General features: G+C 51.0%; 1 protein-coding gene across 3 annotated transcripts in view; it reads left to right on the top strand.

Annotated features, from left to right (window-relative positions):
• Window positions 1-11,975: 11,975 nt before the first annotated feature.
• Window positions 11,976-26,449, top strand: part of LOC116954182 (zinc finger homeobox protein 3-like) — a 181,687-nt gene continuing 167,213 nt past the window's right edge. For all 3 annotated transcript variants that reach the window (XM_032974675.2, XM_032974676.2, XM_032974677.2), the window contains exon 1: window positions 11,976-13,189. The gene's annotated coding sequence lies outside the window, so the exon portion shown is untranslated. The remainder of the gene's footprint in view (window positions 13,190-26,449) is intronic.

Raw genomic sequence — 26,449 nt, 5'->3', positions numbered from 1 at the left:
TGTGCGTGCAACGTTGTACTTACATCGCATCTCGCCAAACGCTATCGTCGCATTTATTCCTGGGGGGGGGAATGTTTTCGCTTAGCGCGGCACCTTTCAGGAACGCATCTAACGCGTTAAACGAGGACCTACCTGTATTTATATTTTCGCCTTTTAACTGCCCACAATGGTGTTGATGGATGTGTCGAGTTCCATTATTCTCATGTTGTGATGTGTGTGTGTGCTTGCGATAGGCGAGCGGTTGGTGCAGCTGTTAGCGCTTACGCTGCGCTCGGAACCCGGCGACCCGAGTTCGATTCCCGCTCACGGCCACCAGAAGTGACGATTATCTTGAACCGGTCCTGGGGCCTCCCCTAGGTCGACTCAGCCTCAAATGAGTACCCGGTACGGTGTGTAGTAAACGTCGCCACTGGGGGAGACAAAGGCGCCCGGGCGTGGTGCTGGCCACTCAGCCCCTCGTGTGTCACCGTGCCGGCCTTCATAGGTGCCGCCACTCGCTACCAGCACTTTCCCCAACAGTCTGTCGCAGGCTATAGGGGGGATCTTTGCCTTTGTTTTTTTTTGTTGTGTGTGCCTGTGACTGTGACGCTGCGTGATGGGCAGGGAATACCCTCTGACGCGGTGCCGCCTAATTAACGTGTCACGCGATCGCACCGAAGCGCCTGCTGCCATTACAATTGATTAGCGATGCGCTGCCCTATTGAGTGATTGGCTCGATACACCCCCATCAAGGACTGCAGCGGAGCGACGAGCGGTTGGGCCTTTATACGTTGCTACTGGGTTTTTTTTGTTCAGTCTTATCAGTCGCTCGCAATTACGCACACACGCTCGCACGCTCGCACGCTCGACCTGTGATTCGGCGAAAGGGTTTTGGAGATTCGTGCGCGGAATGATCGGGTGTGGCGGCCAGAGGGCGTGTGTCGCGAGTTCATCCGGAAGGGAAAAATATTAAAATGTGCAAATGTGTTGGGCAATGGCCCTTCTTCATATCACATGGGAAATTACCCTTCTTCATATCACATGGGCAATGCCCCTTCATAGCGCACACATTACACACAGTACACAATGTTGTCCCACATCCGACCGCATATCCGCATGAATATATTAAAACCGCATAATACAGCCAATTTTGGGTATAAATAGGTTACGTACATATGTCGACCTTCTTTCACACCCTACGTATCCGAAAGTGATAATTAATCGGAGGTGCAGGGGAAGGACAACAAACTAAGACGGAAAAAACACTTCCTAAAGATATGACTTTTCAATCTAGATGATTTAAAAGCGCAGAACTCCAGTGGCTTCCTAATGTAATGACAGTAGAGTCAACCTGCGGTGTGAGTGGACTAGTGGCCATGAGAGGTAATGACAGGGGAGTCAGCCTGCAGTGCGAATGGACTAGTGGCTACGGGAGGTAATGACAGGGGAGTCAATCTGCGGTGTGAGTGGACTAGTGGCCACGGGAGGTAATGACAAGGGAGTCAGCCTGCAGTGCGAATGGACTAGTGGCCATGGGAGGTAATGACAAGGGAGTCAGCTTGCAGTGCGAATGGACTGGTGGCCACGAGAGGTAATGACAGGGGAATCAGCCTACAGTACGAGTGGACTGGTGGCTACGGGAGGTAATGACAGGGGAGTCAGCTTGCAGTACGAGTGGACTGGTGGCCACGGGAGGTAATGACAGGGGAGTCAGCCTGCAGTGTGAATGGACTGGTGGCCACGGGAGGTAATGACAGGGGAGTCAGCTTGCAGTACGAGTGGACTGGTGGCTACGGGAATGATCTAGATTAGGAGCGTGGCCAGGTGACGGAAGAGGACGGTGGAGTCTGCTGGTAGAGCGAGCGGTCTAGAACCAGCGAGAAGTTTCGGGAATGGGGGCGTGGCCTCAGACCGTACGTAATGGAGACGGCGCGGGAGACTCGGGGCTGTTGCAGTGGGGGGGGGTCTCCTCTTTCGAGTGAACGTGTCTTATCAAGTAAAGAAACCATCTCAAGACAAGTGTGACAAGTCGTCATTACACTAACATCGGAACGGAAAAGCGTTCCGGACGGCCGCATAAGTGCCCGTGAACGACGGTGTTTTATGTTTGATTGGCCGGCCAGCATACACAGCGGGAAGTCACACGCGCACACACACACACGCGTCCGCGGCCACGCGTCGAGCGAGGGAAACCTGCACCCTAGTTTGTTTAAATGCAAAGGGCCGCTTGGTTAAGAGCAAAGGGTCGTCCAAACGCCTTCATTTTGAAATCTCAAGGGGGGGGGGGGCGGGGGGGAGGCGTGGGGGGGTTGTGTCTTTTGGTCTAGAAACTTCCGAAGTGGGGGGGGGGGGCATGAGAGAGGGTGGGGGAGGTGGGAGAGGGGGGGGTCAAAGGGCGGTGCAGAAGTGTAAAAGAAATAGGGGCCCTGCGGTACATTAATCATTAAGAGATCACTCGATGCGTTTCCTCCGGTAAATAACAATGAGGCACTCCGTCTTCAGGGTCCCCAGGGTGTGGGTTGGGCAACTCGTTACTGTTAGAACTCCTTTGTCGTGTGTGTACTTTGTTGTCCTTCCCCCACACCGCCGATTAGCACGGTAGGCTACGTACGGTGCGAAAGAAGTTCCTGCGTTGGCGACGGAAGCGTTTTGCTTACTTTATTTAGGGGGCGCCGCGGTGGCTAGGAGATGTTAACTCCCTCGCCTGGTACACAGGAGGTCGTGGGTTCGATCCCGACCCTGACGATGCCCGCTCCTGTATATTTGGAGTTTGCGTGTCTCTCTCTCTCATCATCATCACGGTGGCTGTGAGATGTTAACTACCTCGCCTGGTATACAGGAGGTCGTGGGTTCGATCCCGACCCTGACGATGCCCGCTGCTGTATATTTGGAGTTTGCGTTTCTCTCTCTCATCATCATCACGGTGGCTAGGAGATGTTAACTACCTCGCCTGGTATACAGGAGGTCGTGGGTTCGACCCCGACCCTGACGATGCCCGCTGCTGTATATTTGGAGTTTGCGTTTCTCTCTCTCATCATCATCACGGTGGCTAGGAGATGTTAACTACCTCGCCTGGTCTACAGGAGGTCGTGGGTTCGATCCCGACCCTGACGATGCCTGCTGCTGTATATTTGGAGTTTGCGTTTCTCTCTCTCTCATCATCATCACGGTGGCTAGGAGATGTTAACTACCTCGCCTGGTATACAGGAGGTCGTGGGTTCGACCCCGACCCTGACGATGCCCGCTGCTGTATATTTGGAGTTTGCGTTTCTCTCTCTCATCATCATCACGGTGGCTAGGAGATGTTAACTACCTCGCCTGGTCTACAGGAGGTCGTGGGTTCGATCCCGACCCTGACGATGCCTGCTGCTGTATATTTGGAGTTTGCGTTTCTCTCTCTCTCATCATCATCACGGTGGCTGTGAGATGTTAACTACCTCGCCTGGTATACAGGAGGTCGTGGGTTCGATCCCGACCCTGACGATGCCCGCTGCTGTATATTTGGAGTTTGCGTTTCTCTCTCTCATCATCATCACGGTGGCTAGGAGATGTTAACTACCTCGCCTGGTATACAGGAGGTCGTGGGTTCGACCCCGACCCTGACGATGCCCGCTGCTGTATATTTGGAGTTTGCGTTTCTCTCTCTCATCATCATCACGGTGGCTAGGAGATGTTAACTACCTCGCCTGGTCTACAGGAGGTCGTGGGTTCGATCCCGACCCTGACGATGCCTGCTGCTGTATATTTGGAGTTTGCGTTTCTCTCTCTCTCATCATCATCACGGTGGCTAGGAGATGTTAACTACCTCGCCTGGTATACAGGAGGTCGTGGGTTCGATCCCGACCCTGACGATGCCTGCTGCTGTATATTTGGAATTTGTGTGTCTCTCTCTTCCCGTGGTCACATAGATTTTCCTCCGGGTCCTCTACATTTAGAATCAGCATCACGCATTTCGAGTTTTTGTTCGCTATACATTTCCACGTGATGATGATGATGATGGTGATGATAAGCCACTTCGTTGAGCTATCATTTGTGGCCAGGTCGCTTCTGAAAAAGAGCTACACAGCTCAGTGGGCCTTACCTGGTACAAATAGAAAACACTTTTTTTTTCCCCTACAGACTTGTATATTACAAGCGTCACATTGATTGACTTGTCAAGGGGAGTTCAGTGGGCCGTGAGTGGGGCACGTCGAGACTTAACGTCGGAGGGAACACAGCCCCGGATCCCGTCCACCCGGCGGAGATGGAGCGTTGAAATCCAGGCCCTGCGCGCGCCCAGACAAGGACCGTTGTCTTCTTTGGTTCTTTCGGTAAAGTCACGTAGAATGAGAATTAAAATAATAAAATAACACAATAAAATTCTCACGACGTTTCGGCCACGACGTTTCGGCCACGACCGTTGTGTCGCGACGCCGCCGCCGCCGCGCGAGACGGGCGACGGCTTGGGGAGGGAGGCCTCCATCCAGCGGCGGATAGATGATCGCTCGTGACACGGCGACGGGCACGAGGCGGTCGATTTTTAGTCAACGCACTTTCAAAGGGGGGGGGGGGGGGGCTTCATCCGTCTGAGCGGGTCGATTCATCGTCGAACTGCCGCGTCGACAGGGAACGTTCAACCGGGGAAATTGTCACGAAAGATTTGGCTGCGGCGTGTACGCACGCGCCTCTGTCTCTACACACACACCCAGCGGCGTCCCTAGGGTCACAGCGAATTGGGGGGGTGGGGGGGGTGGGGGGGGGGTGGGGGAGGCGACCGCCCCGGGCCCCACGCTTTGGGGGGGCCGTGCTTCGCCGTGACGGTGTCAGATGTCATGCTTCCAGTTTAGTTTAAAGGCCTCTGGGGGGGCACACGCGGTGGGGTTTTTCCCCCGGGCCCCCGAAACCTCCCCTTATGGGTCGGCGGCAGGGGATGGATTTCTTGTTGTTGTTGTTACAAATAGCTCTCTTTGCAGTAATTTTGCTGTGCTAGTTACACCTGATGACGGAAGCTTGTCTTGCCTCCGAAACGTCGTGATTTGATTAACTTTATTTTTTTATTTTTACCTACGTGACTTTACCGAAAGAGCCAAAGAGTATGGATCATTGCAGTCACGAAAACTTCAAATCTAGAATGTTCTTGTTGTTGTTTAAAAGCCGAGTTAATGCGTCGATGGCGATGGGTTTGCGATGTTTCCTTTTTCAACTGATGTTCTCAGCGAGAGCACCGCCCGAATGACTCTTCATCACGGACCACTCCTTGCCGTACAGCCTCTGTGATTTGTTTTTTTTTCCCCCCATTAAGTGAAACTACATTTTTAAATTGGCTCGGGAACCAGTGAGTCCATTGCCTTTGACTGAAAACATCTGTTGGCGTTTACAAATAAAAGGTAATGAGACACAACTAAAAGAAACCCTTCAGGGGCACCGCGTTAATGAGCGTTGAGTCCAACAACGCAACGACAAAACAGACCGCCATGCAAATTCAGAACTAGAATCACCGTCACGTTTTCAAAACGTTCAATAATGTCTTTTCTACATTTGAAGCTTTCGTGACTGCAAGGATCCATACCCTTTGGTTCTATTCGGTAAAGTCAGGTAGGTAAAAAAATAAAACAACAACAAAAAATCACGACGTTTCGGCCACAACACAAGCGGCCTTCATCAGGTGAAGGGACCAGGCTGCCCAGAGGACAACTCCAACGCTGTCCTCTGGACAGTCTGGTCCCTTCACCTGATGAAGGCCACTTGTGTTGTGGCCGAAACGTCGTGATTTTTGTAGTTTTATTTTTTTACCTACGTGACTTTACCGAATAGAACCAAAGAGTTAAACAATGTCACCGAATGAGCACAAAACTTGTCTGCCTTGACGCATATATTCGAGAGCTCTCCACCTCAAACTTGATTTGGAGCTTTCGTGACTGCAGGGATTAATTACTCGTTGGTTCTTTCGGTAAAGTAACGTAGAAAGAGAAAATGAGAAATAAAAAATAGCGCACGGCGTTTCGATCGCAACACAAGCAATCATCATCAGGTACAAATGAAAGCGAGAACAAACCTAGTAAATTTCGATTTAAAGCGTTCGTGACTGCAGGGATTCATCTTCTTGGTTCTTTCGGTAAAGTCACGTAGAAGGGAAAAAATAAAGTAATAAAAAATACAACATAATACAATTCTCACGACGTTTCGGCCACAACACAAGCAGCCGTCCTCAGGTGAAGAAACAGAACTGTCGGAAAGAAATATAATGCAATACAGCACAGATAGTCGGCTAACGTAATAGTCAACACCCTACCTGGGTGATTAACGTCCTTCCAATGATTGCTAAATTATCTGTGTCTCTGTGTCATCTCTCTCGGCTTGTGTGTCTGTCTATGTGTCTCCGGATGCGTTTTTGATCTCTCTCTTAAATTTAGCAATCTTTGGAAGAACGTCAATCAACCAGGTAGGGTGTTGACTGTCACATTAGCCGACTCTCTGTGCTGTATCACATTATATTTCTAAGTTTACTCAGTTTGTTTTTTCTTTCATTTGTACCTGACGACGATTGCTTATGTTGCAATCGAAACGTCTTGTGCTATTATTTAATTTATAATTTCTCTCTTTCTACGTTACTTTGCCGAAATAACCTAAGAGCTCTCCACCTTTGTTTGATAAAATTCACAAGAGGATAACGAAATGTACCCGATGTGATATCCAATATTGGGACATCTTCGTGTGTGTGTGTGTATCCCCTTCCCCTCCCCCTACGCCCGCACCTCCGATTAATTATCATGATTGGCTACGTGCGGTGCGAAAGAAGCTCAGCGCGCGTGCATGTAATCGTCTCGAGATGACGCCGACTCGCGGAATTCGTTAGCCGGGCAGCTCTCAATTATGGGTCGGCTAAGAATTAATTAATAAATAAACAAGCACGGGTGCCTGGACTACTGTGGAGAGCACCTCAACTAAAAAAGGGCATTTGGCCCTCCGCCACCCGACACACCCAATTAGTAAGGTTTGTCACGTGAACAAAACATGCCAATTCATTGCGATGCAAACCCAAAAAAACCCCCCTCGTATGGATATTGGTCGCGAAAGCCGACGCGTTATGATTCACAGCAGTTAGTTTTGTTTGGGTGAAATCGCGAATTATCAATTGGCTGTGTCGGGTGGAGGAGGGTTTACGACACACACACACATTTTACTTGCACGGCGATATTGCGCGAAATACTACGAAGCGGTTGGTGGTGAGCTGGGTGAGGCGTTGCGGCTTGTGCGGGGATAGCTGCTCGTGAGCCAGCACTGCTCATTCCCTACGATGTGGACCAAGAGGCTGCTCGTAGCTTTGGATAATTAATCACGCGACGCATTCCTCGTCCATTCATTAATTGCCCCGTACAGCGAACGCGCAATCATCAGCACGACTGCCGTACGAGCAGAGCAGTCTCAATCTTGATTGGAAGCTTTCGTGGACTGCAGGAATCCATGCTCTTCGGTTCTGTCGGTAAAGTCACGTGGGTAGGTAGAAGGAAAAATAAATATTCGATCACGACGTTTCGGGCGCAACACCAGCGTCCGTCATCAGGTGGTGCTGCGCCCGAAACGTCGCGATTTATTTTAATACCCACGTGACTTTGCCGAAAGAACCAAAGGGGACGGAGGAGTCTCGTCGCATTATTTCTGAAAAGCCAAGGAAGAAAAATCAAGCACATGCATGGATTCTGCAAAAACGCTTTCCAGCACGTCTTGTGTGTCCTCGGAACGATTTCGTGGCAATGGAAACGTCGCGTTTGACCGATCCCACCCCCTACTCGCCCTCAGGTAAGCCCCTTCACGGCGGCACGACCTCTTGCTAAAGTTGAATTCATATCGGATCGGCTTTGACGATAGTTCTCATGACCGAACCCTGTGTTAGAGACACGCACGGACGTAGCCCACGCGTGCGTTGGTGCGTTCAAGCTGACTTGGAAAGCGTCACAAATGTCAATGTGAACTCTCTAGTACGGAGAGGCAGCAACAACAAAAAAAGGGAGAAAAAAACCAAAGAGACGTCCGGCTAGAACCGGGCCACCGCGGAGATGGAGCGATGAATCCATCTCGTGTGAAACTGGGAGCTGGATTTGATCATCAGCGAGGTATAATCACAGGTAGGGCCGTCCATAGGTTGGGGGGGGGGGTAGCAGAGCACGGGGCAGACCCCACCGTGTGGGCTATCCCCCCCCCGACCCCTTCAAACTTAACCCAAAGTATTAAACCTCACACCGTGGCGTCGAAATGCGCCCCCCCCCCCCCCAAAGCGCGGGGCCTCAGGCTGCCGCCCATCGATTCGCCTATCACCCTAAGGACGGCTCCGGCGACGGCTTTAGGAAATCTTTCATCCAGCGGTGGATTGATCATGGTCGCCGCGTGCCCCTTGAAGCCGCGCGACGCGTCAGCGGCCAGGCACGCGATGAAGAGCGCGGCCACGTCTCAACAGCTCACCTGGTCACATTCGGGGACTTCGATCGATGCCGCCTATTGCCGAGCCGTCAATCTTCGCTCGTGATGCATTCTGGTCGGTTGACATCGAGAGCCGAGCGAACGTATGGCTCGCACGCGAAATCTCGACTTTGACAAATTAATCTCAATCGTGCGTCGCCCCGGTTAAAAGTGAAGGCCGTCGATCAATAAGTCAATTGACATGACGTCAATATTTACACGCGTCTTTTAAACAACAAAACAAACCCCGGTCCCCTTTAAATCCAAGCGCCTTGAGTTGATTGCCTGAGCCCCGAGTCACCATTGCACGACAAGCGCACGTCACGTTACATGTGTACACATGTTTCAGCACTCACTTGGGCCAAATCGCAGCTGTGAAAAATTGTGGAATGTGTTGTTTGCCCTCAATTGATGCGGTAAACTAAATTGAAACTCAACTATTTACTTCACCAGGTAAGGCCCACTGAGTTGCGTAGCTCTTTTTCAGAAGCGATCTGGCCACAAATGAGAGCTCATCGAAGTAGCCTTTCGTCGTCACGTGGAAGTGTATAGCAGCCAAATATTCGAACCGAGCGATGTTGATTCGAAATGTGGAAGGGGAAAAACCGGAGGGACCCGGAGAAAAATCCACGCGACCACGGGGACAGAGAGACACGAAAACTCCAAATATACAGCATCAGGCATCGTCAGGTTCGGCATTTAACCCAAGACCTCCTGTATACAAGGCGAGGGAGTTAACATCTCCTAGCCACCCTGATGATGATGAGAGAGACACGCAAACTCCAAATATACAGCAGCAGGCATCGTCAGGTTCGGCATTTAACCCAAGACCTCCTGTATACAAGGCGAGGTAGTTAACATCTCCTAGCCACCCTGATGATGAGAGAGACACGCAAACTCCAAATATACAGCAGCAGGCATCGTCAGGTTCGGCATTTAACCCAAGACCTCCTGTATACAAGGCGAGGGAGTTAACATCTCCTAGCCACCCTGATGATAATTAGAGAGACACGCAAACTCCAAATATACAGCAGCAGGCATCGTCAGGTTCGGCATTTAACCCAAGACCTCCTGTATACCAGGCGAGGGAGTTAACATCTCCTCGTCACCGTATCTCGTCTCGTGCCACGGCGTCGACAGCACAGACGGTGTGGGTGGGGAGAGGGGTACATTACACGTGATACCGAGTGACAGCGCCTATACAACCACCGACCCCCTCCCGAGGATCGAACGCCACCCACAGTCTTGTACGGGGTGGGTTTTGGGAGTTCGCGGCGCTTAGTTCCAGAGTGCAACGCTAAGGGGCAATAGAGGCATACGTTCGGCGTGTCTCAATTAAGAGTCGTTCAATAAAATACCCAATCAATCAATTGATGGAATGCACCCAGAGGCGCGACAATCAATCCATCAAGCCCCTATCCCTGTACCCACCTCTAACCTCCATACTTAAGGCGCTGTTGTAAGAGGAGCAAAAATGTGAAAGGAAGATGCATCGGAGGGAGCGCGGCGCACGCGTTGAGCGTGACGCCGAGAGACACGCGAGAGGAAGAATGGACACGTGGGCTGGAGACTAGCACGTGGGCTAGAGACTAACACGTGGCTAGAAACTAGCACGTGGGCTGGAGACTAACACGTGGGCTGGAGACTAGCACGTGGGCTAGAGACTAACACGTGGGCTAGAGACTAGCACGTGGGCTAGAGTATAACACGTGGGCTAGAGACTAACACGTGGCTAGAGACTAACACGTGGGCTGGAGACTAGCACGTGGGCTAGAGACTAACACGTGGGCTGGAGACTAGCACGTGGGCTAGAGACTAACACGCGGGTGGAGACTAGCACGTGGGCTGGAGACTAGCACGTGGGCTGGAGACTAACACGTGGCTAGGTGACTAACAATGGGCTAGAGACTAACACGTGGGCTGGAGACTAGCACGTGGCTAGGTGACTAACAATGGGCTAGAGACTAACACGTGGGCTGGAGACTAGCACGTGAGCTGGAGACTAGCACGTGGGCTGGAGACTAGCACGTGGGCTGGAGACTAGCACGTGGGCTGGAGACTAGCCCACGTGCAAGTCGGAGCTTAGCAGCGACGTCGAGTGAGTCGGCCGTGAAGAAGAGGTGCAGCGCGGGTGAGGCCTGGGTGCGATTGTGTGCAGAGTGCAGCTGCACTCGCAAGTCGTTAAAAACCCGCCACCACCCGACACAGCCAACTAATAAGGGTTGTCACGTAAAACAGAACGTGGCCAATTCGTCACTAGTACAGCACACCGGTTGTGTGTTGGAGAGACAAGCCACAACATTTACAATCCGAGTACGACGTTTCGCCAGTAATTAGAACCAGCATGTTCTGTTTACGTGACAAGGGGCCGTCCATAAATGACGTCACGCACCTAGGGGGGGGGGGGTTGAGAAATGTGACGTCACATCAAAATGCGCAACTTTAAATAAATATAGACAACACGTTCTACTTAATTAAATAGACTTTTTAATAAATGTTTTCTCCTAGAACATCATAGTGCAGCGCCACATTAAATACGCGCTACAATGACAATAGTTTAAAGCGATTTGAAGCATTTTTTTTTAAATGGAAATATGTTTTGGGGGGGGGGGTAGAGCTTTGTGACGTCATATTTCAGGGGGGGGGGGTCTGACTTTTTGTGACGCCGTGTGACGAATGGGGGGGGGGGGTGTCAAAAATCGTCCCAAATCGCGTGACGTCATATATGGACGGCCCCATAACCCCAAACAAACCCCTCTATTATGGATGATATTGTTCGCTGAAGCCTGCCACGTGTTAAACTGCACTCACAAAGTACTGGCGAAACGGGAACCTGGAGAAACAACGATGGCACACGACCGCTCTAGAAATTCCAATAAAACCGGGCACCTGTGATTAAAAGCGAATACAAAATGATCGCAGGGCATAATCCATAATCCGAAATCGTTGTTTTTTTTTTGTTTCCTTCTTCAAATGATTCGGTCACGGAGTGAAGAACGCCTGTACAAATTATACAGCGGCTGCGTCTCAAGGCCGTGAGACGATGGCTCGTTATTGACAGCGGAAGGAACGTGACAGCCGGCGACTGATTGGGTGGTGGTGGGTGGGGGGGGGGAATCGATTGCATCATCCAGCAGTGGATAAATGACGGCTGACGATGATAACGATACAGCGTGCCGCAATCAACAAATCGCGGCACTTAGCAAGGAGGGGGGAGGGGTGGGTGGGGGTGGGGCGGAAGAGGTGGGGGGGGGGAAAGGGGTTCCGAATGGGCGTAGCCAAAGCCCGCCTACGTCGCGCGCTGATTGGTCAGCCACTCGAGCAATCAGTGGTAGGGTGGGTAAGTAGGGGGGGGTGGTGGCTGAAGCAAAAGTGGGCGTGTGGATGTGTGACGACACTCATGAATATTCACGACACGCCCCCCCTCCCCGCGCCTCATGAATATTCACGAGCGCCGCATGAATAATTAACGAGGCCGTTAATTGCCTTTTCCCGGCGTGCAGCGGGGTTGGTGTGGCGAGGGCGGGTGGTGGTGACGAGGGGGGGGGGGGTTTGCTCCGTGTGCGCATGCGCGGACGCATCACTCAGCCATTTTTTTTGTTGGAGCAGCTTCCAAGCTGCCGCCGCTGTTGCTGCTGCTGCTGCCGCCGCCGCTACTGCTGCTGCTGCTACTATTTCTGCTGCTCACACCTTCACGTTCAGCAGCCGTAGCTGAAGCAGTTGTGTGTGTGTGTGTGGAGGTGTGTGTGTGTGTGGGGTGGGGGGGGGGAAGGGGTAAGCGAGGAAATTAAAGCAAAAGAGGCGTTAATTAGCGGGCGGGAGCGAGCGAGCAAGCGAGCGGTGGCTTCACTCCAGTTAGTCGCTACCACCATCATCATCATCAGCTTCATCTTTCTATTCTAGCCAAGCAACATCGCCACCGTCGCCTCAACTCACTTCTCCATCCCTCGGCTCGCCGGCCTCACCACCGCCAGGGTCATCGTCAATTGGACTCTTTTGGTTTTAATTGCTTTCTTTATTACTTACGCAAGCGGCTGTCCAGGAGTCGCGATCTATTTTTATGTGATTAGTTATTAGCTTCGGGTGTCTCTTTTTTTTTTAAACAAAACTCGGCGGCGAGACCCAGCCGCCCACTTTTACCAATCACTTTCCTCTGATTTACATCTTGCTGCTTGCTTGGGCTACAACCGCTGCTCCGACAGCAACTTCCTGTTGCTACAGCAAACGCAACGTGTTCCCCAAAAAAGAAAAACCTCAACATCAACAACAACAACGTCGTCGTCGCCAACAACAACATCAACATCGCATCACAAAGAAGCGAGCGAGTAGAAGAAGCTGCAACATCGCCGTCCGTCATCGCAGTCGCCCTCCACCTCGGGCTTTTTAACAACAAAAAATTCTACGACCAATTCTCGTCGGACACTTGGATAGGAGAGAGCGGAAAAATATAGAACAACAAGAGGAAGGTTGGGGAAGACGAGGAGGGAAGACGACGACGAGGAGGAGGTGGTGGCGGCGGCTGCTTGTAGATGAATGTCAGCTCTTGTTAACCTGAAGAGGTCCGAGGACGTTACCGGCTGGGTGTCAAATCGTCTGGCGATCGTAGACCCACCTCGTCGTTATCGTCTTGGTGAGCGTCTCGTCGTCGTCATCAGCTGCAGCAGCAACAACAACATCAGCAACAACAACAACATCAGCAGCAGCATCGTCGCCGACTACGACCGCGTTCATGTGCGGCCTCGGCGCTTTTGAGTGGAGCGCCTACGGATCTACTGTGAGTTTGATGGGAGGATGTGTGGTGGTGGTGGGGTGTCCCTGTGTCTAAACATGTGTAAGACTAACATGAGCAGCAGCAGCAACAGTATCAGCAGCAGTAGCAGTGTCGGTAGTTGCAGCAGTAACAATAGTGTCATCAGCAGTAGCGTGTCAGTAGTAGCAGCAGTAATAATAGTATCAGCAGCAGTAGCAGTGTCAGTAGTAGCAGCAGTCACAATAGTATCGGCAGCAGTAGCACTGTCAGTGGTAGCAGCAGTAACAATAGTGTCAGCAGTATCAGTGTCAGTAGTAGCAGCAGTAACAATAGTATCAGCAGCAGTAGCAGTGTCAGTAGTAGCAGCAGTAACAATAGTGCCATCAGCAGTAGCAGTGTCAGTAGTAGCAGCAGTAACAATAGTGCCATCAGCAGTAGCAGTGTCAGTAGTAGCAGCAGTAACAATAGTGTCATCAGCAGTAGCAGTGTCATTAGTAGCAGCAGTAACAATAGTGTCATCAGCAGTAGCAGTGTCAGTAGTAGCAGCAGTAACAATAGTGCCATCAGCAGTAGTAGTGTCAGAAGCAGCAGTAACAATAGTGCCATCAGCAGTAGCAGTGTCAGTAGTAACAGCAGTAACAATAGTGTCATCAGCAGTAGCGTGTCAGTAGTAGCAGCAGTAACAATAGTGCCATCAGCAGTAGCAGTGTCAGTAGCAGCAGTAACAATAGTGTCATCAGCAGTAGCAGTGTCAGTAGTAGCAGCAGTAACAATAGTGCCATCAGCAGTAGCAGTGTCAGTAGTATCAGCAGTAACAATAGTGCCATCAGCAGTGTCAGTAGTAGCAGCAGTAACAATAGTGTCATCAGCAGTAGCGTGTCAGTTGTAGCAGCAGTAACAATAGTGCCATCAGCAGTAGCAGTGTCAGTAGTAGCAGCAGTAACAATAGTATCAGCAGTAGCAGTGTCAGTAGTAGCAGTAGTAACAATAGTGCCATCAGCAGTAGCAGTGTCAGTAGCAGCAGTAACAATAGTGTCATCAGCAGTAGCAGTGTCAGTAGTAGCAGCAGTAACAATAGTGTCATCAGCAGTAGCAGTGTCAGTAGTAGCAGCAGTAACAATAGTGCCATCAGCAGTAGCATTGTCAGTAGCAGCAGTAACAATAGTGCCATCAGCAGTAGCGTGTCAGTAGTAGCAGCAGTAACAATAGTGCCATCAGCAGTAGCAGTGTCAGTAGTAGCAGCAGTAACAATTGTGCCATCAGCTGTAGCAGTGTCAGTAGTAGCAGCAGTAACAATAGTGTCATCAGCAGTAGCGTGTCAGTAGTAGCAGCAGTAACAATAGTGCCATCAGCAGTAGCAGTGTCAGTAGTAGCAGCAGTAACAATAGTATCATCAGCAGTAGCAGTGTCGGTAGCAGCAACATCAGCAGTAGCGGTGGCGGTAGTAGCAACATCAGCAGCAGTAGTTTCAGCAGCAGTAGCAGCAGTAACAATAGTGCAATCAGCAGTAGCAGTGTCGGTAGTAGCAACAACATCAGCGGCAGTAGTATCAGCAGCAATAGCGGTGTCGGTAGTAGCAACAACATCAGCAGCAGTAATATCAGCAGTAGTAGCAATAGTGTCATCAGCAGTAGCAGTGTCGGTAGTAGCAACAACATCAGCAGCAGTAGTATCAGCAGCAGTTGCAATATTGTCATCAGCAGTAGCAGTGTCGGTAGTAGCAGCAACATCATCGGAAGCATAAGAATTTCTGGAAGTAACAGCAGCAGCATTATCATCGTCATTGTTATTAGCATCTATCAGCAATTATCAGTAGTAGAGTGGCATTATCAGCAGCATCATCAGCATGGGCAACATCGTGATCCTCATCAGCTGCAGTATCATCAGCAGAACCATGGTTGCTCTTATTTAGTCATTAAAATAGTTCATCAACAGCAGAATCATCACCACCAATAGTATCGTGATTAGCGTCGTAAACGCCATCACTGTCCCAGTCGGGGCAGCAGAGTGATTCATCATTATCAGCAGCAGCAGCAGCGTCATCATCTTCATCAGCAATCGTGTAATCAGCATCATCATCAGTACCACCACCATCACTCTCATCATCAATAGTATCATCAGCATCACCGTTGCGAGCAGTAATTTTCGTGTCGGTATCATCATCAGCCAGTATCGGCATGGACATCATAAATAGTCTTCTTTGGTTCTTTCGGTAAAGTCACGTAGAATGAGAATGAAATAATAAATTGATAAAATAAAATAACACAATAATATTCTCACGACGTTTCGGCCACAACACAAGCGGCCTTCATCAGGTGAAGGGGACGAGACTCCAGCGCTGTCCTCCAGACAGTCTCGTCCCCTTCACCTGATGAAGGCCGCTTGTGTTGTGGCCGAAACGTCGTGAGAATATTATTGTGTTATTTTATTTTATCAATTTGTTATTTTATTCTCATTCTACGTGACTTTACCGAAAGAACCAAAGAAGATGAATCCTTGCAGTCACGAAAGCTTTAAATTGAAATCATCAATAGTATCATCATCAACACGACTTATTGTCATCATCGCCGTTATTACCGTCATCACTATCATTATTTGCAGCGTGTGTCACTATCAAAAGGGTCATTATCGCTAATAGTATCACCGTTATCATTGTCAACATCATCAATGTCACTCAATCATCAGCATCGCTATTGTCACGAGCAGCACCATCATCAGCTACGACACCATACCATGCCTATAGTATCGTCTCTGTGTGTACTTGAGTCCAGTACTGTATAATCATCAGCATCACCATGATCATCAGTTTACTATGGTGGTGGTATCATAGCTATAGTAGGATCATCATCATCACGTGTGTATTACTATAGTATACTTTATAGTATCAACATCATTGCCATCATTGCTAGCACGTGTACTGCAGTAGTGACATCTGGAGCATCATCATCATGTGTGTAGTATAAAGCAATGTACTACAGTAGGCTCGTACCTACAGCTTCATCACCATTGTCTTACTGCAGTGGCATCATTCCCAAAAGTATTATCAGCAGCAGCTGTGTACTAAAGTATGTCTACCGCAGCGTTATCAGCGGTTATGTACTGCAGTAATCTCAGTTGATATAACTTCAGCATCGTGTTTGCTACATACAGTGACATCATACCTCATGTATCATAATCAGCGGTGTGCTTGAGTATCATGACTACGTTATCATCGCCATCAGTTGTGTACTGCAGTGTCATAGCTACATCATCATATAGAGTGGCATCCTATCACAAATATCATCAGCGGTGTGCTTGAGTATCATGGCTACGCTATCATCACCATCAGTTGTGTACTGCAGTGTCATAGCTACATCATCAATATGTTGACTACATACAGCGGCATCATACCTCAAGCAGTATCATCATCAGCTGTGTACTCGAGTGGCATGTCTACAGCATCATCAGTTGTGGGCCACAGCATCATACCTAAAGCATCGTGCCGCATGCAAAGTGGTATCATGACTAAACTATCATCGGCATCATCCGAAAACTACGTACAGTGGGAACATGCCCTAAAGTATAAAAAACAACATCTACAACACCGACTACATAATGTAGGCCGGGAGTCAGGGGATATTAAGTTGACGTTAAAGGTACACACGCACGCAGACCAGGATAGTCGTATATCGTACTACGGCTAATGGAAATCCTTACACGCATTTACGGTACAGTAGCGTACAGGCATGCACGCTACTGTCTCTCCCGGAGGCAACGTGACCACTCAAAGCGGGGGGGGAGGATGGGTGTCAGTTCTAGAATCTGTTGTTGTTGTTGTTTCACGTGTTCAACATCGGCAATTGCTTTCTGAATTCATGTCCGTTTCCCGGACAAAACAAAACAATGTAGCCAGATCTATAGTGTTTTTTCTTCTCTCTCAAATGTGTGTGTGTGTGAGAGACATTTGTGTGTGTGGACATCGTTATACTGTAATCGGGATGCGCGTCTTAAACAGTTGCACGTCTTACAATCTACAGTACATCATCATCTTTACCGCCACCGCCGTCATCATCAGCATGAATTATTACTGTCAACTGTAAGGGCATTATGTTTCAGCCAAGGATACGGCGGTAGTATATCATAGCATCATCATCATCTGTGTCGTGTCGTGGACGTGTGTGCACACTTTTGTTTTAATGCCATAGGTGGTGGGCACAAAGCGGTACTGCCATCGGCATCACCACCCAATGTCACCTTCACGTGCCGAATTGTGAACTCAAAAGAAAGAGAGAGAGAGCGAGATAGAGACATTGCAACATCTTCATGCAAACGCGTATAACGTCGACATCGTAACACTGGATGTCGTATACATACAGGCCATGTGTACTTGCTTGTGTTAAGTGCCGTACAATGCGTGTGTAGTCGGTATGCGTAAGTGTGGCGTTATCGCCAGAGTCACCGCCAGCATCCTCATCACCGCCATTGTCATCCTCACCATTATCATCACCATCAATATCATCACCATCAATATCATCACCATCAATATCACCATCAATATCATCACCGTCAATATCATCACCGTCAATATCATCATCACCGTCAATATCATCATCACCATCAATATCATCATCACCATCAATATCATCATCACCATCAATATCATCACACACCATCATCACCACCATCAATATCATCACCACCATTATCATTATCATCACCACCATTATCATTATCATCACCATCAATATCATCACCATCAATACATATAATCACCACCAATAAATATCATCACCACCATCACGATGACCATTATCATCGCAGTGACCATCACCATCGTGGTCACCGCGAGAATCATCATCACCACCACCGCCATCATCATAACAACCATCATCAATCAAACCATAGCTTGGGGAACATTTTTAAAAATGAAAATATCGATGGGACGTAATCTTGAATGTGTGTACTGTACATTGGATAAGGTGCGACTCAGCATCACCACCACCACCATCACCACCCACCATCGCTGTCATCGGTGCTGTCATGTAAATCGGCGTATTAGCTAGGAGAGGCCTTCATCCAGCAGTAGATAACCGGATGTGTAAGTTTACCAGTGTACACTGGCCTCCTGGTGCGTTCATAGTTGGCGCTAGTTGTGATGAGAGTGAGTGCGCCTGTGTGTTGTGCTGTGTGCTCGTAGTGATTGTAATGGGGAAGCGTGGTGGTTAGCGCTACGCACACGGCCAACATCGGTTGTCGATTATCTCAACCGGTCCTGGGCCTCCCCTAGGTCGACTCAGCCTCAAATGAGTACCTGGTGCAGTGTGTAATCATCGCCACTAGGGAGACAAAGGCGGTCGGGCGTGGTGCTGACCATCCACCCGCTCGTCGTACCGTTCCTCCGGCCTTTATAGGGTTTCTCGCTGACAGCACTTACCCCAGCAGTCTGTTCCAGGCTGTACGGGGGATCTTTGTCTTTTGTTGTAATTGTAATGGGGAAGCGGTAGCGTGGCGGTTAGCGCTACGCTGCGCTACGAACCCGGCGGCCCGAGTTCGATTCCCGCTCACGGCCAACACCGGTGGCGATTATCTGAACCGGTCCTGGGGCTCCCAAAGGTCGGCTCAGGTTCAAATGAGTACCTTGGCGTGGCGTGTAACAACATCAAAATTTGGGGGGGGGGGGTTGCTCGCTGAGAGCAACTTTCCCCAACAGTCTGTTGCAGGCAACACGAGGTGGGTTGCTGGTGGGGGGGGTGTAGGAATATGGGCAATCGTTTGTCTTCATGCGTTGTCATTGCGAAACGGTGGTAACATTGTGAACAAAACAATCCAACGTTGCAAATGTAAACACCCCCGGGGGGGGGGGGGGTATGAAGAAGATGATTGTTTCGTGACAAAAAAAATCGGCAACTTGTTGAGGGGGGGGGTGGTGCGGGGGGGGTGCCGGCTGCCCAAACGATCACAGAGAAGCGTGCTGGTTCGGTGCTGGCTCCGTGCTGGCTCGGTGCTGGCTCGGTGCTGGCTCCGTGCTGGCTCGGTGCAGGCTCGGTGCTGGCTCCGTGCTGGCTCCGTGCAGTCTCGGTCCTGGCTCCGTGCTGGCTCGGTGCTGGCTCGGTGCTGGCTCGGTGCTGGCTCCGTGCTGGCTCCGTGCTAACTCTGCCTGGTACACCTGGAGGTGCGTGAGGTTCAATCACGAATCTTAATAATGTGTATGCCGGAGGAATCGGATGAGCCATAAAGCTCTTTTTCACACACGTACAGTAGTTTGCACAGACGTCCAGTAGAATATTTGGAGTTTGCGTGTCTCTCTCCCTCTCTCCCCCCGTGGATTTTTCTCCTGGTACTCCGGTTGGGCCCCCCCCCCCTCCGCATTTAGTAATCGACGTGCACGCGTTTGATGGGAATGCGTATCGGTGTATCCGATTCATAGTCAATGATGGGGGATCATCGCTTGGACGGTAACACCGTGGAAGGAATCGTATGGCAGTGCGTGCAAAGGTGGCGGGCACGCGTCATTTACTCGTCCGGAGAGAGCGAGCGAGAGAAGGAGAGAGAGAAAACAGAAGGCAGTGGTCGAGTCTCAAGACGCAGCTCCGAGGAGGGGGCTCCTCCCCTCTGGTGGCCGTGGGTTCAGCGCCACCGGATTTTGCAACCGAGAGGATTCGGCGGTTCGATCTCCCGGTGCGGCAAGCGGCTCCTCCGCACTGAACCCCAGAGTTAAATTTCGGGCCCAACGGATGCCGCGGGGGGTCAGTGGCGGAGTTGCATCTTGCAACGTGAACGGGCGCTGGCCGGCGTAGTGAAGCGTAGTTGAACAACCTCGCCCCTCCACACACATAAAGCCGGCACATTGTGTTGGGAAACCATCCAGCAGTGGATTGACAAAGGGCTGTAGGCTATTATTATTATTACAGTGCATTGTTGTTAGGTGCGGGTGCAGCCCTGCAGTTGCTTGCTCACAACCCTGCTGGAGAGCTCCTCCCAAGAGAGGGTATTTGGCCTACTCTTCCACTTTGGCCAGACCTCTTAGAGAGGGTGTGGGCGCCCACAGTTTTCCCGTCCGATCGACTGACTGTGCTGTTACCCATTCACATTTCTGGGTAGACAAGAAGCTGTGGGATTTAAGAAACTTGGCCCCCATTGAGATGGAATGGAACCAGCGGCCGCTCGATTTGCAAGTCCAGTGAGCCGCTGACTATTTCCTTACCCTAGCATATCATCGCGATTGTAATGCACGTGGTTCCGCTGAATATAAAATTACCCCTTGCCGTAATCGGGATTGATAATAATTAGACCTGTTGTGTGTGTGTGTGTTTTACATTTTAAATAAACACACGGCAGTCCATTTAAACAATAACCACGGCGAGGAAGAATGAAGCCCCCCATTTGGTTGCCAATTAAAACGCTCATTGGAAATCAATGGCGTGTTCACAGAGATCCGAGTGCCCTCGGGTTTTTTTCCCTCTCGATAATTGTTTCGTGAAATGTTATTGGAATGCGATTTGCTGCACAAACCCCCCCCCCCCTCTCCGCCCGCCACCGCCGCCCTTTCACTTGCACACCAGCTTGACTTAAATTTTTGTTTGGTTTCACTGTTAACCGTGTCACCTGTACGCGCGTGTGGCCGAGAGCCATGTGGACGCCCGGCGGTGGCCTCGAAGCGGTGGGCAACTCGCCACCGTGGACGTACTCCAGGGTGGCTCGGAGATGTTAGCCGACTCGCCTGGTATACAGGAGGTCGTGGGTTCGATGCCGACCCTGACGATGCCTGCTGCTGTATATTTGGAGTTTGCGTCTCTCCCATCATCATCACGGTGGCTAGGAGATGTTAACCGCCTCGCCTAGTATACAGGAGGTCGTGGGTTCGATGCCGACCCTGACGATGCCTGTTGTATATTTGGAGTTTGTTGTTTCCCATCATTATGATCACGGTGGCTAGGAGATGTTAACTCCCTCGCCTGGTATAGAGGAGGGCTATATAGCTCAGTGGGCCTTACCTGGTACAATAGAACGTGTAGTAGTTAGTTAGTAGACCTTGCAACACGCTCTTGGCCCGTTCCGCCAAGTTCGATTCCTGGCGCCCCATTACGTGTGTGGCTATCGTCGAGGTGTACCACGTGTGACGTGTGTGAGTGGATGCACGTATTTGTGTTGAACTTCTTTCGCACCGTACGTAGCCAACCCGTTCTCCGCGGAGGTGCGAGGCAAGGACAACAAACTAAACACACACATAAACACACAAACACACACACAAACACACACAAACACAACAACAACCGCCATTCGCCACTAAGTGGCGGTGACGTCACCACGACGCTTGTGCCAGGCCATGTGCACCTTGAGGCCACACAAACACACACACAAACACTCGAGAGCAGTTTGTGTGGCGAGCGTGCAAATTTGAGTGTGAGTGTGTGCGGAATCGGAGCACCGTTCCGGCCTTAATAGGCGCTCGCTAACAGCACCTGCCCCAAACAGTTTGTTAAATAAGAATACGGGGGGGGGGATATCTTTGTCTCTGTGAAATTATTTTTCTTTGTAGCGGTGAGCGCGTTGCGCTACGAAGCCGGAGACCCTAGTTCGATTCCTGCTCACGGCGACAAATATCTGAACCGGTCCTGGTCGACACAGCCTCAGAGTCACTAGGAAGACAAAGGCGGTCGGGCGTGATGCTGGACACCCACCCCCCCCTCCCCCTCGTGTGCCGTGCCGGCCTTCATAAGTGTTCGCTAACAGCCCTTGCCCCAACTGTCTGTGAATGCTATGAGGGAGATCTTTGTCTTTGTGGAATTGGGTTAGCGGAAAATAGAGCGAGTGTGCGAATCTTGAGAGTGCCACTTTGACAGTGCGAGCGTGTGTGTATTGTGTGTGCGAAGAGTGAAGCGAGTTTGAGAGTGGGGCCTCATTTAAGGCTGAGTCGACCTAGAGGAGGCAGGCCCAGGACCGGTTCAGATAATCGTCACTGGTGTTGGTGTGTAAACGTCGCCACTGGGGAGACAAAGGCGGCCGGGCGTGGCGCTGGCCACCCACCCCCTCGTGTACCGTTCCGGCCTTTATAGGTGCTCGCGAACAGCACTTGCCCCCTACAGTCTCTTAAGGCTATACGGGGGATATTTGTCTTTGTTTGGGCCTGGCCCCCCCCGAGGTCGACTCGGCTTCAAATTAACACCTGCTGCGGTGTGTGAGTATCGCCACTGGGGAGACAAAGGTGGTCCGGTGTGGTGCTGGCCACCCAACTCCCTCGGGTGCAGTGCCTGCCTTAATAGGTGCTCGCTAACAGCACTTCCTCCCCCCCTCCTCGTCCTCCTCCCACAACTCCGTTAAGGCCATGCGAGTGGGTGGCAGATCTTTGTCTTTGTGCTGTGGGTTCGCGAAAAGTGAGCAAATTTTGAGAGCGTGCGCGGGGGGTGGGAAGCGTGTTTTGTAAATGGCGGGTGAAGAGTGAGCGAGCCGGAGTGTGTGAGGAGCAAACGTGTGCGTTCGCGCGGTGCGAAAGTAGTTTATTTAACGTGAGCAGTGGTAATAATGAGCGTGCATTCATATGCTAATGCGCCTTGGGTAGTTTCTTGGGCTGAAAGAGGAGGGTGGAGATCTGGGCCCTGCCAACAGCGAGCCCCCCCCCCCAAAACCACGTGTGAATGGCTCGCCTCTTTTTTTTAAGAAAAAAAAAGTGAACTTCCCCACCCACCACCCACCACCACCACCTCCCGCCAATCACCGACCAAACCACCCACCCACCCACCCCCTCGCCCCCCCCCCCCACACGCGCTCCCCCCCCCCCACTTATTTATTTAAATACTTATTTATTTAAATGCTTTTTTGTGCCGCCAAACAAAGAGTCAGTTTGTTGTTTTCGTCATCGCGACACACACACACCACCACCACCACCACACGGGGGGACGAGGAAGGAGGAGGAGGGGGGGAGAGGCGAGCTTCTTGGACGGAGTCTCCTTCAACGGTTGCACAACTTGGAAGTTTTGTCTGTGTCGAAGAGAAAAAGCCGGTGGAAGGTTTCTAAAGGGTTCCTCACGTCTCCATTTCCACCAACCACCCCCCCCCCCCCCCTTCGAGGCCTGCTCCGTGATAGGCTTAATTAAGCGTGCTTTTTTTTGTCTGGCGGGGCAGGGGGGTTGGTGGAGGAGTGGAAGTTAGGAGGGGTGGTGCTGTGGTGGGTTGTGCGGCCTTTAACAAAAGCGACCGGTTTCTCAGTTGGAAGGTGACAAGTTCAAATCCTGGTTGGCTGGGGGTGGCGTTACTTGGCGTAAAACTCTTGCCGGGGGTCAGTAAAATTAGTCCCACCTTATGGGGCGGGGTGGGTGGGGTGGGGGGGACGACGACAGAGGGGTGGTTTATCGATGGACGATTTTTTTACTTGTTCCTGTCATGGGAATGTGGAATTCCTAGGCGGCGAACAGAAGATTAATCGTTGTGCCCAGCCACGTGTGACTTGACTTTAACTTGATTGATGATAGTTTAATACCGATAGTGTGTGTGTTGTGGTTGGAGTCCGCATACCTGCTATAATCACCCAGGAATGTCTGTCCTTAACGCTCGTGACGTCACTCCACCTACCAGCCCCCCCTCATTAATATTCAAGAGCAGGTGACGTCCTCCAAATGGACACCCCCCCCCCATTATTATTACTGACTGTCTTGTGTGCAACGCTCATGACGTCACTCCGTCGACCAGCCCCCCTCATTAATAATCATGAACAGGTGACGTCCTCCACATGGACCCCGCCCCGCCTCATTAATAATCATGAACAGGTGACATCACGCCACATCCAACAGCCCCCCTCATTAATAATCATAAGGTGACGTCCTCCAAATGGACAATCCCCCCCCCCCCCCATTAATAATAATTAGCGGGTGACGTCACTCCACATGGGGGATCGAGGCGCCTCCTCCCCCCTCCTCGGCGTCAACTCACAACCCTCACAACAACGGCAGAACCCTCACGTCATCACGTGATCTCAGTGACGCTGTTGAGACATCAAAGTAAAAAGGACGTCATGATGAACAAGGGATTATAACCTAAAAATTAAATAGGCCTGTGTCACCGCGCCCTTAAAAACTGCACACGCATTGATGCAATGAATATCACGTCGAGGTCTGCTTTTCGCTTGCAAGTTTCAGATTGACGGCAATACACCCGTCCTTGGGCGGGCAAAAGGCTAGTTAGTTAATAACTGCCGCCACACAGCTGACGCGTTGCATGAATCTGCAGAGCTGTGAGAGCCCAGCACAGATACACCGATGGTTTAAATGAACCGCATTGTTTAGGAAGGTAATGATCTGGCTGTCCGCGTGATGATGCTCGTTGTAATTGCTGCCGAAACATCGTACTCAAATTGTAAATGTTGTGCATTTGCTCTTCAACACACCGGTGTGCTGTACTAGTAACGAATTGGCACGTTCTGTTTACGTGACAAACCTTTACTAGTTGGCTGTGTCGGGCGGTGGCGGGTTTAACGACACAACATTTATATATTTACGCGATCCAACCCAAATAAAAAAAACCTGCATTATGGATAAGGTAATGATGTCGTTGTCAAGTGACATTTCGCGGGTGGTGAACCATTGGGCCGTTACGATAGAAGCCAAGTGAAGTTGGGCGCTCGGCCTACACCAGGCGACGGCCCACTTATGTTTCCCTATCGCCGCCGTTCTTTGCAAGTGGGTGTGAGCCCACGAGGGTGGAGAGAGATCACGCGGGTGGGAGGGGGGGGGGGTTCACGTAATGCCCTATGAACCCCGGCGACCGGAGTTCGATTCCCCGGCCAAAGCGAGATGACCCAATCCCGCCTTATATGCAACCATCTCTGTCTAGGGTTGAGTGCGAGTGGTCCATCTATAACCCCCTTTTACCGTCCTGCACTGACCAGCTTGGTGAAGTATGGTTATACACCCGCCCCCCCCATCCCACCCACGACTGTTAGGAGTGGGGGGACCTTCATCCAGCAGTGGGTTGACGAAAGGATGCGTGAACTGCGGCGTTCATTGCTGCTGTCGGTTTGTTGACCCGTGTCACTCGCTTAATTTTTTTGTAAATGAGAATCCGCTTGGTCTCGTGAGTTCTCACCCTGGTTAAACAGAATAAACAACAACAACAACAACAAAACCGCTTTCGGAGAGGGAACTTTGCTGTCCATAACGGCTCGCGGTGGATGTCCAACTTGTGCTAAGTTGCCTTTCCTGCGCCACGGTCGCCGTGTGGTCCACCTGTGTACCTGGACGTGTGTACCTGCATGTCCCGCTTGCCCTGTGCAGGTTATTTTTGTTTATGGCCGGCGGCTAAGTGCGTTCAATGACACCGCGCGGCAGATAAGAATTAACAGCCGAGTCATTGATTCAAGCCCAGGTTGTAGGAAGTTTGAAACGATGATTTTTTTCAAGTTTATTAAATCCATCCTCTGGCCACCTCTGTCCACCCCAGGAGAGTAACGTGGGCGTGCCACAGTTGGTCAATCGGCGGTTTTGCGTGTGGTGGGGTGTGAAGTGTGGTGGGGTGTGAAGTGTGGGTACTCCTTTACCACCACCACCAACACGTTTAGCCAGTGTGGAAGAGGAGACCAAAGGTAAGGCAAGCTCTGGCAGAGCTGCGCTTTTACCCCTTTATAGGACTGATGAGAGTGGTGCAGAGTCGCCCCGCGGTTACGGTATGTATGTACGCATGTTGAACTTCTTTCCCAGCGTATGTAGCCAACCGTGCTCATCAGAGGTGCGGTGTGACGGTTTGGACCGAGCACGGATTCGTTAGCGCACGAGCTTGCGTCGTCTGGACGCACTCGACGGAGGTGCATTCCAGCCTCTGCAGTAAACCCGAATCGGTTGAACTTCTTTTCGGTCCGTACGTAGCCGTCCGCTCTAATCGGGGGGTGCGGTGTGGCGGTTTCGTTAGCGCGCGCGCGCGCACGAGAGCTTGCAATTAGCATCGAATCGTTCTTATTGCAGTTTGTATGTATGCTGGACTTCTTTCGTAACCGTACGAAACCGATGGCGCGAATCGGAGCCACCCGTGCTGTTAGTGGCCATTGGGACGACTGCGGTCGTGTAAATAAGAGACCCACGGTCTCGGCACGCCGTCATCAATTGCTCGTCACCTTTGGCCGTGGTCAGTCTACTGCTGGACGAAGGCCCCCCTCCCTCCACCCCTCCACCCCTCCCCCCACCAAGCCGCCGCTGCCGCACATCTCGCGTACCGTGCGACGGTAACGATCCATCTGGCGCCCGCGCACGGGCTTGCTTTGTCACTCGGTGGGCTATAAATCAAACGGCGTAATTAACTTACCTGGGCGCGGGGGGGGGG

Source organism: Petromyzon marinus, chromosome 54 (genome assembly GCF_048934315.1).
Source record: "Petromyzon marinus isolate PM22_M1 ecotype Great Lakes invasive population chromosome 54, UKy_Petmar_22M1.pri1.0, whole genome shotgun sequence".
Classification (NCBI taxonomy): Eukaryota; Metazoa; Chordata; class Hyperoartia; order Petromyzontiformes; family Petromyzontidae; genus Petromyzon; species Petromyzon marinus.
Note: the sequence above shows the minus strand (reverse complement) of the source record. Positions and strands in the feature narration are given on the sequence as shown.